This window comes from Talpa occidentalis, unplaced genomic scaffold (genome assembly GCF_014898055.3).
Source record: "Talpa occidentalis isolate TD23 unplaced genomic scaffold, MPIMG_talOcc4v2.1 talOcc4.12, whole genome shotgun sequence".
Lineage (NCBI taxonomy): Eukaryota > Metazoa > Chordata > Mammalia > Eulipotyphla > Talpidae > Talpa > Talpa occidentalis.
In genome coordinates this window covers 3,776,747-3,785,290 of record NW_023601212.1, presented here as the reverse complement: position 1 = coordinate 3,785,290, position 8,544 = coordinate 3,776,747, and positions in this window count along the sequence as shown.

Sequence of the window (8,544 nt, the reverse complement as noted above, 5' to 3'; positions counted from 1 at the left end):
GTCAAGCGGCCCGCGCGGCAGGGACTGCAGAGGCGGCGCCCACGCCACGTGCAGCCTCGGCCCCCGCGGCGCGTTGGGAGCGGCCGGCGGGACAGGCGGGACAGGCGGGCGGCGGGGGAACCACAGTACAGTGACTGGCCAAAGGGTGACAAGAAGTGCTCATGCAGAACTGAATTTAGAAAATATTTGTTATTTCGCTGCAACTATGTCACAATCCAGCTATTGTTTAAAACGTGGCCCTTCCCGGCCCGCGTGTCCCGGCGGCTCTCTGCGCACAGGTGTGTCTCTTCCCCACACGCCCAGGCCCCGCGGGGCTCGCGGCTTCTTTCAGCGTTTGCCTCGGCCGCTGCCTTCCCCCACTGCGCCCCGAAAGCCTGCCCGCCCTTCCCGGAGTCTCGGTTCCCCGCGTCCCGAAAGCAGCGGCTCCCGGGGACGCCCCGACGCCGCACGGTGTAAAGCGAAGCGCAGCGACCACTCCCTCCACCGAAGGGACAGCGTCCCGGCCTCCCCGGCTCCCCAAGCACCGCAGGGGACACCCACACTGACGCGCACCGCGAGCAGGACGAGCGGGGGCGGGGGGCACCCACCTGTGGAGCGGTCCGGGCGGACGCGCTGCGGCCTGGGGCTGCGGGACGCTCCTGCCGTCGAGGCGTCGCGGCCGGCGCAGACGGGCCCAGACGTCCTCCCAGCTGCGCCCGCGGCGTCCGGGTGCCGTCGTCCTCAGGTGGCCCGCGGGCAGCCGCAGGGGCGCCGGCAGGTGGGCGGAGCGGAGGCCCCCCAGGGCCAGGATTTTCAGGCGGGTGGCAAAGAAATGTCCGGGGGACGCCGTGGGAAGGGGCTGCCCCGCGCGGCGCCAGGAGGGCACGGGGCGGGCTCTCTGTGGCCGGGGACGGAGAGCGGGAGTCCGGGCGCCCGCGGGCTGCTCAGGGGATCCCTCCAGCCCACCTGTGGGCGGCGCGGGCGGGCGCCGGGAGGCGGGCAGGGGGCGGTCAGGCCTCCCAGCCCGCAGCGAGTCCTCCCTCTCTCGGGGCGCGCGGCTCCCCTCCTGGTCTCTCCTCGCTCTGCCGCCGGCCCGCCGGCCCTCTGCCCCCCGCACCTCTGCGGCTATGCTGCGCCGACGCGCTCGGCCTCCCGGCGCAGGTGCGCCGCCCACGCCCACGCCAGGTGCCGCCATCAGGCCACGTGCGGCCCACAGGTGTGGGTCATGGATGCTCCTGGCGGGAGGCCGCAAACACCTGATCACCCCCATTTTCCCTACGCTGCGGCGTCGCATGTTCGGTTCCCCGGACGTGGGTGGGGAGGTGGGGTTTGGGGTGTAAGGTAAGCACCCCCGGAAAGGAAGGCCGAGGAGGCAGCATGGGGGGGGAGGGAGCAGCCCCCTCCTGGCTGGGCCCGAGGGCCGGGCCTGGGCCAGCTCGGCGCTCGGTGCCCGCCTGTCCGCTGAGCCCTGACGGCCAGTACCGGGTCCGCCAAGAGTCCTTCGCCTTCCGGCCTGGCCCGCGCATGTCCCCACTGGGCTGTGGAACGGCCGCGGTGGACACGCTGGCCGGAGGAGCGGATTCGGCGCCCTGGGCACCTGTCTGGGCCGCCGGCCACCCCTTTCATGTGCGCGGGAATCAGAGAGCAGCGGCACTGGGGGAGCTAAGGGAGCAAAACGGAGCCCCTTCGTCAGAGCAGCAGCCGCCCAGGGCCGAGCGGCTGACACAGAGCAGTGAGTCCGCGGGGGGAGGCGAGGGCCACAGTTACCTGACATCTGGGAGCAGCCAGGGGTCAAGGGAAGCCTGCACAGGAGCACGGCCCAGGAGGAAACAGACGTCCTAGGAACCAGCACAGGCAGGGAAGTGAGAAACACTAGTGTAGGGTAAGGAAAAATGTCAGGCTTTTCTGCCCTCCGCCATCAGGAGAGATGCGGGAACCCTGTGATCCTGAATGCAGGCCTGACGGCGGCACCTGGCGTGGGTGCACCTGCGCTAAGACTGGGCTGTTAAGGGCGGCGTCACGGGGACACCAGGAGAAGCCAAGAAGCCGAGAACGAACAGAAGCCGAGAGAGAAGCAGAAGCTGAGCGAAGGCCGGAGCGCCCAGATAAAGTGAAGACCTGCTGGGGGCTGGGAGGACTACCAGCCTCCCGGCCCCCCAGCACCCCTGCCTGCCGTGGACCCGGTAATCCCAATAAAAGACCTGCAAAAACCACTGAGGACTGACTCCTCTTTTACCCGGTCTGCATGGGATCAGAAGACCTGCCCTGTGTCCTGTCCAGCCCTTACAACTAGTTTCCAGAAGAAATGACAGCAGTTTGCTTTGCGCTAATAAAAGCTGGGATTTTACATGAGCCACTTAGGAAATCTCGTGATTTTTTTTTTTTTTTGAAACCTCGTGAATCCACTCACCTGTTAATGGACTTGAGGTTGTCTTCATATCTTGCCTCTTGTGAATAACACTGCAAAGGGCACGGCTTTATTCTACTTGAGTTTGACCTGATTATTTCGGGTTTTTAAATGGGAACAAACTGGTACCAACTGGAGGAAGACTGTTTTTACGCAGGGGGAGCCAGACCCGGCCACAGACGGAAAGCAATGTTTTCCTGATCAGGGGGTGACGTGGCCTCCCTGGCCACAGGCACAGCTGCAGTTTGTTTAATATAAACTTCATTCATTCTCCGAGTTCCCAAATATACTCACCCAAAGCCAGAAAGGATGAAAACATTTATTTTAACATTATCTTAAAAACAGAATTAATCTCCTTTTTTGAAGTTTAAAATAGTACATATTACATTCCAACCCATGCTAATTATGAAATATTCCACCACAAAAATCTAGCTATTTATAATCAGCAGATTTAATGATAGAGTCACAGAATTTTAGAATGGCAGGGACACAGCAGGTCATTTGTATTAGTGGTTGTTAGCCTTTGGAGGATTACGGGTCACTGTGAGTACCTGACAATTTTCAAGCTGATTCTCCAGGAGATCTGCATAGATTCACATTTTACTGCATGTGTGTAGAGCTCAACTTTATTCACAGATCTCCCCCTTGGGCGTCTAAGAATATCTAACGCATTTTTGATTTTGGAAAACAGGAGTTGAAAACCTTTTAAGCAGCAACTCATTAACAGACAGCCAGGCCTGTACTTAATGCATTCCAGTAACTGTTCCCCTTCTTCCCCAACTGGCATACAAGAAAGAATGCAAGAATAAATGTCAGAATGCCAAGAACTGTTAGTTCTTGATCTTACCTCTTTACCCCTCCGGGCCTTGGGGGTCTCGTCAGTGCACCGAAAGACTCGTGAAGCTGATGACGTCTTGGAAGTCAAGTTCAAGAGCCTAGAACTGGAGATTTCATGTCATTACATTACTTCAAATCATAATTTACATGCAAATTTTTCAAAAGCGTTTAACAATCTTCATCCTCTACTCCATGGAGGTGTCATCACCAGCACATGGAGCCAGCTGGAGAGCCCCGATTCTGAGTCCCTCAAGAGGGCAGAGTGAGTCTACACTTGCTGAGGCTCACTGGCTGATGTGGATGTGAACGCAGGCAGGAGGGCTTCAGCATCTGCGCTTCTCACCACCCAGCCTGGGTTCCTGAGGACAAAGGGTCTGAGAGGGCAGAGGCCATGGGGAGCTGTGCTCGGCCTGAGCGCCTCCTAGCCGGGAAGAGGTGGTGGGGAAATTTTCAGGTGACTGGAGTGCAAGGGCAGATTTCACAGGGACCTTACTCTGCCTCTGATGGACCTTGAAGTCCTGTCTCCCTAGTTACACCCTCTTCAGGCTGACCCTCCCCTGTCCCCCGCCCCCCACCCCCAGCCCGCAGCTCCGTGGCCCAGAGGGAACTCTTTCTGCTCCACCTAGATCCCAACCTGTTTGTTTTGTTATTTTTTAAGGTGACTCTGGTTTAATGGTTGGTTGTATTTTATTGGACAGGATCCCTTTTTCACAGCTGGAGGGATCTAGAGGCTGAGAAAGTCCTAATGTTCCTTCCAGCTCCAAACACTAAACATGTCAAACCAGGAACAGCAATGACACCACAGCTCCTTTTCTCCATGCTGTTCCTCACGCTAGTCACAAAAAAAGGTAGTTTTTGCTTTTTGTACTATTTTTTTCCTTTTTGTGGTCCTGTCATCAGTTGTGAAAAACTGCATCACAGTGGGTTTCCTATGTGGATAAACTTGGCGTGTGTTATTTTTAATATCGGTTTTATTTCTTTTTCTGACTCCATATTGAACAAGTGTCCGGTTACACCATTGACATAACAGCCACTATGGAAAACACTAGAACCACTGCTGTGTCTGCCTGAAATTCACAATGGGGACATCGGTGCTTTTGCTACGAATTTTAAGCAACCTTACAGCAAATGTCAAATTCAAAAATGACAATGGACGGGGGAAGGCACCTTAAAAGCACAAATAAATATGGACAGTCTTTTCTTTCTGTGGGCATTCTGGAATGAAGCTACTTCTCTCTGAGTGTCCCCACTGGAATAAGTGTCCCCAACTCTTGGATTACACTGCATGTAATAGGAAGGAGGATGAATGTATGGGTGATTAAATGAATAAAGGAAATAAAGAGAAGGAAAAATTAATCTGCTTAGCAAAATTAACTTTTGGGGAAGCTTGTATTATTAATCTGTATGTAATTTTGTGGTCTTTTGTGTTTCAATTTTTTTTTAAAGATTTATTTTATTTATTTATACAAGCACTGGGTACAGTCAGAAGCGCGGGAGGGTGGGACAATTCTCCAGAGCCAGAGGGGAGAACAGAACAGGCAGACTGACGAAGTACACTGCTGAGGGGAGCAGCGGGGAGACCAGAGAGGTCTGTGCGCCAAGTGGGACCCTCGCCCAGTGGCTGGGGATGGAACCGGTGCTGCAGAGGCTGTGGGCAGCTTCGCAACCCAGCGCTCAACCGTTGCACCATTGGGGAGGCCCGTGTTTCAATTTTTTAAGGTGAATAATATATAGAAATGCGTATGTCAATTAAATGGTTTAAGAGTCCTTGGTCTGTAAGGTGCAAAGACATACTTGCATTATCTTGAAGATAAGGATGTTTGTTTGCAGGATTAATTGCCCAACTTCCAAGTATGTAAAAGGAAGAGTTATAATACCTTTGAACTAGACATTTAGAAATCCCCAAATAATGTAGTCATAAAATGTAGATGATTTTATATATTTAACTGATTATTGCCCTAAACCCAGTATAATTCAGTATTGAAAAACTTCAGAAATTATTGAGATTTTTGTACCTTCATGCAGAAAATATTTTTATATTCCAGCTATTATGAGGTTTAAATGATAACTTTTATTCAAAAATTTAAAAAAAAAAGCTCAGTGACCCCCTACGATAATTGCTAACTTATATTAATTTCTCCATTCCTCCATTTAAGAAGTGAAAATAATTGTGTTTTGTGTGTGCAACATAAAATCTGATAAAATATCTGAATTGATGTTCATGATAATAAATTACATGCATTGGGAAAACGAAAAGAGCTTCATGGATATTTGCTATTTGATACCAACCACTCAATGGCTGAGGAAAGACCCAGAAATTTTCAAAGTAGAGAACTTAAAAAAACACACCATCTAATCATCATATAATTTAATTTGAGTGCTAGTGAGACCCGAATTTAATGACACAAACAAAAATTAAATACCATCCGCAATCAAATATTTTAAACGTCATTAATGAACTTTAAAAACAGACAAAAGGTGGTCATTTATGTTTAAAGGCGTTTCTGTGTAACAGTTCACTTAGCTTTTGATTTCTCAATAGGAAGTTGTCTTTCACTGCCTCAGAACAAAAATTCCATTTCCAATAGTGAGTCTTTATAAATAGCTTTATAATTGTTTCCAGTTTATAATTTTGAAAAGGGTTCACTAGAATAAGGTGGATTATCTGTATAATTTTTTCACATCTGGGAATCTGTGCTAAGTGAAAGGTAGTTAATGAGCAAGAAGGAGAGCCTACAATAAAGTGGTGGAGCCAGCAGGAACGGGGGGCTTTAGAAGTCATCTTTCTCAAACAACTACAGCCGAGATACCCAAGAGCCGGAGCCTGGTGGAGAGACGACCTCGCTGCCCCATGGCAGGTGGGGGCAGCGGAACTCAGGCGGTGGGGTCCAGCTCTGATTAGCACTGTCAGGGTTGGTATGTGAACTGCCTGGGCAGCAGGCCAGCCACGGTGCAATTCAGAAACACCTCCCAGTGCATGCCAGGTGGCGCTTTGCATGCCATGGACAACCTGCTGGCCCCCTCCATGGGGAACATTTTAGGACACAGTAATGAGAAGAAATTAACTTTAATCAATGAGTCAAAAAAAAAAAAAATCCCATACGTATTTTGTTCACTTTCAGTAAGAAAAATGTGTATCCCAAGGGCCCCAATAATCAAAGACTTTCTTTCAATAAATGTGACTCTTTTTAGAGATTAGTCAGGTCCTGTTCACTCTAAGATATATTCATGGAAAAAATGGTTTTTGTTTATGAAATGGAGTTACCTGTCTTGTAGGATATTTCCACTGATCAACTTAGATTTTTTTTTTTTAAGTCTGTAGACTGAGATCTTACCCATCTGAGATTACCAACCTGGCCCAAGTACTTTACATGCGAAAGTAAAATGAACTTTTATGAAGCTGTCATATGGAAAGCTCATTTTCTTTTATGAAATAAAGGAATTATCTTTCTAACTTTCAAAATACTGAAATGATATAAGTTTAATTTTTATTATTATAAAACTTGAACAACTTATAAAAATCTGTACATGTACAAAAATTAAATAATTATTAATCTGCAGATAGACGTTATAGATTAATATTTGGGTGTGTACCTATGGTCTTTCACTTGTTCATATACACAGTTTTTCCAAAATTTAATTGAAAATATAATATACTCTTTGGATTTTTTGGTCCAAGTGTAAGGCAATAGGTCCAATATCTTTCTATTCCAATTAAAACATTTCTGACCCTATTTAAATGGCTTATATTTATGTATTGCAGATTTATAAAGATTATGCTACTAGACAGTTAGGTTTTTCAGTGTTTTAAATATAAACAGTCCTCTGACGAATATCCACATTGTTAAATGTTTGGAGATACTTTCACATTGATTTCCCTCGGGATAAATTCCAAGAAAAGAATTTGTCGGGTCAAAAAGAATATGCTTTTGAAAAAGCTTTTGATTTACACAGCCAAATTGTCCTCCAGAAATGTTGTAAGATGAATTCTTTTAAAATGAAACCACATGAATCTATCACTTTAATGTGGCCCTGAGGGTGGTCTTTGTTTAATGAAAACCACCAACAGGAAGTCTCCACTGTTGGGTAGTGGGAAGAAAGAAAGGAAAAAGACAATGGTCACAGAGCAAAGACTGGAAAGGTTGTTTTTAATAGGAAGTCATGATCTACTCCTACAGCTCAGAATAGACCTTTCTTAGAAGACGGACTAACAGACCCGAGGTGAGCCTTTGCTTTGCCCTTGCAAAGCCTCATCCTCTCACAGCCTCCTTCCCCTATGTTTGCAACTTGTTCTTCCAGTCACTCCTATGTGGATATTATTTTTCTCTCTGTAAATGGTGCCAGTGACATCTGACTGGTTATGCTCTAAGATAACCAGTGAAGCTCGTGACCTTAATTCAGGTCACAGGCTAGGACAGAAAACCTGGTACCTTGGACAGTACCGTGCATTTTCCCCACCATCCACAGGGATCCTGACATCATCTTGTCCTTTGCAAGGGCTAATTTTTCGGTCAACTAATATAGATTGTCCTTATACATCAGAACATAATAGGAGCTGTTTTTATTCCCCACCTGACTGATAGTTTCTAATCACAGAAAAAGCACTGATTTTAGAGCGCAAGGTCACAGCTACAGCAGTCTGCTATTTCACCTCCTGTCACTGTCCAGGTGTGTCACCCGCAGGGCCGCAGCAGCAGCACCTGGGCACCTGTTAGGAATGGGAATTCTCAGACTGATTCACACTTACTAAATCAGATACTCTGGGTATGTTTTAACAAGTCCTGTGCCTGGTAACTCAGGAGAGCAAACCCAGCCACCCCGAATATGTCTTTTTGGTACCAGGTTGATTTCACAGGAGGGGCTCTGCAGCCCGGGTGCAAGAAGCCTTTGGAAAAGATTTTTACATGTAAGGCTCGGCAGGGTGAGAACTGAAGACCTCTCCTTATCTCTTTTCCTTGGAGAAGGCAAACTTAAGTCTGAGAACCTGCTGAGACGACAAAGACAGATCTGCCTCTTCCTCTGCTGTGGCCTCCTTGGCAGACTCCCTAATGAACAAACTTCTCCTTTCTTCTCCTCTCCACTTCCCCTCTCCCACACACAAAGGCCTCTGTCATCGCTAAGCTATTACATGTAAGATGGCATCCGAAGCCACAGGGGCAAGTCACCCAGTCCTGCCGGGCCTCTCCCATGTATACAGCAGGCACCGAGGTAATTATTTATTCATGTCCCGTTGGCTTTTTCTCTTCTAAATCTGTCTGGTGCTTATTTGATTACTTGCCAGCCAAGAAGAACCCTGCAAAAAGTTGGAGAGCCTGTGGCAG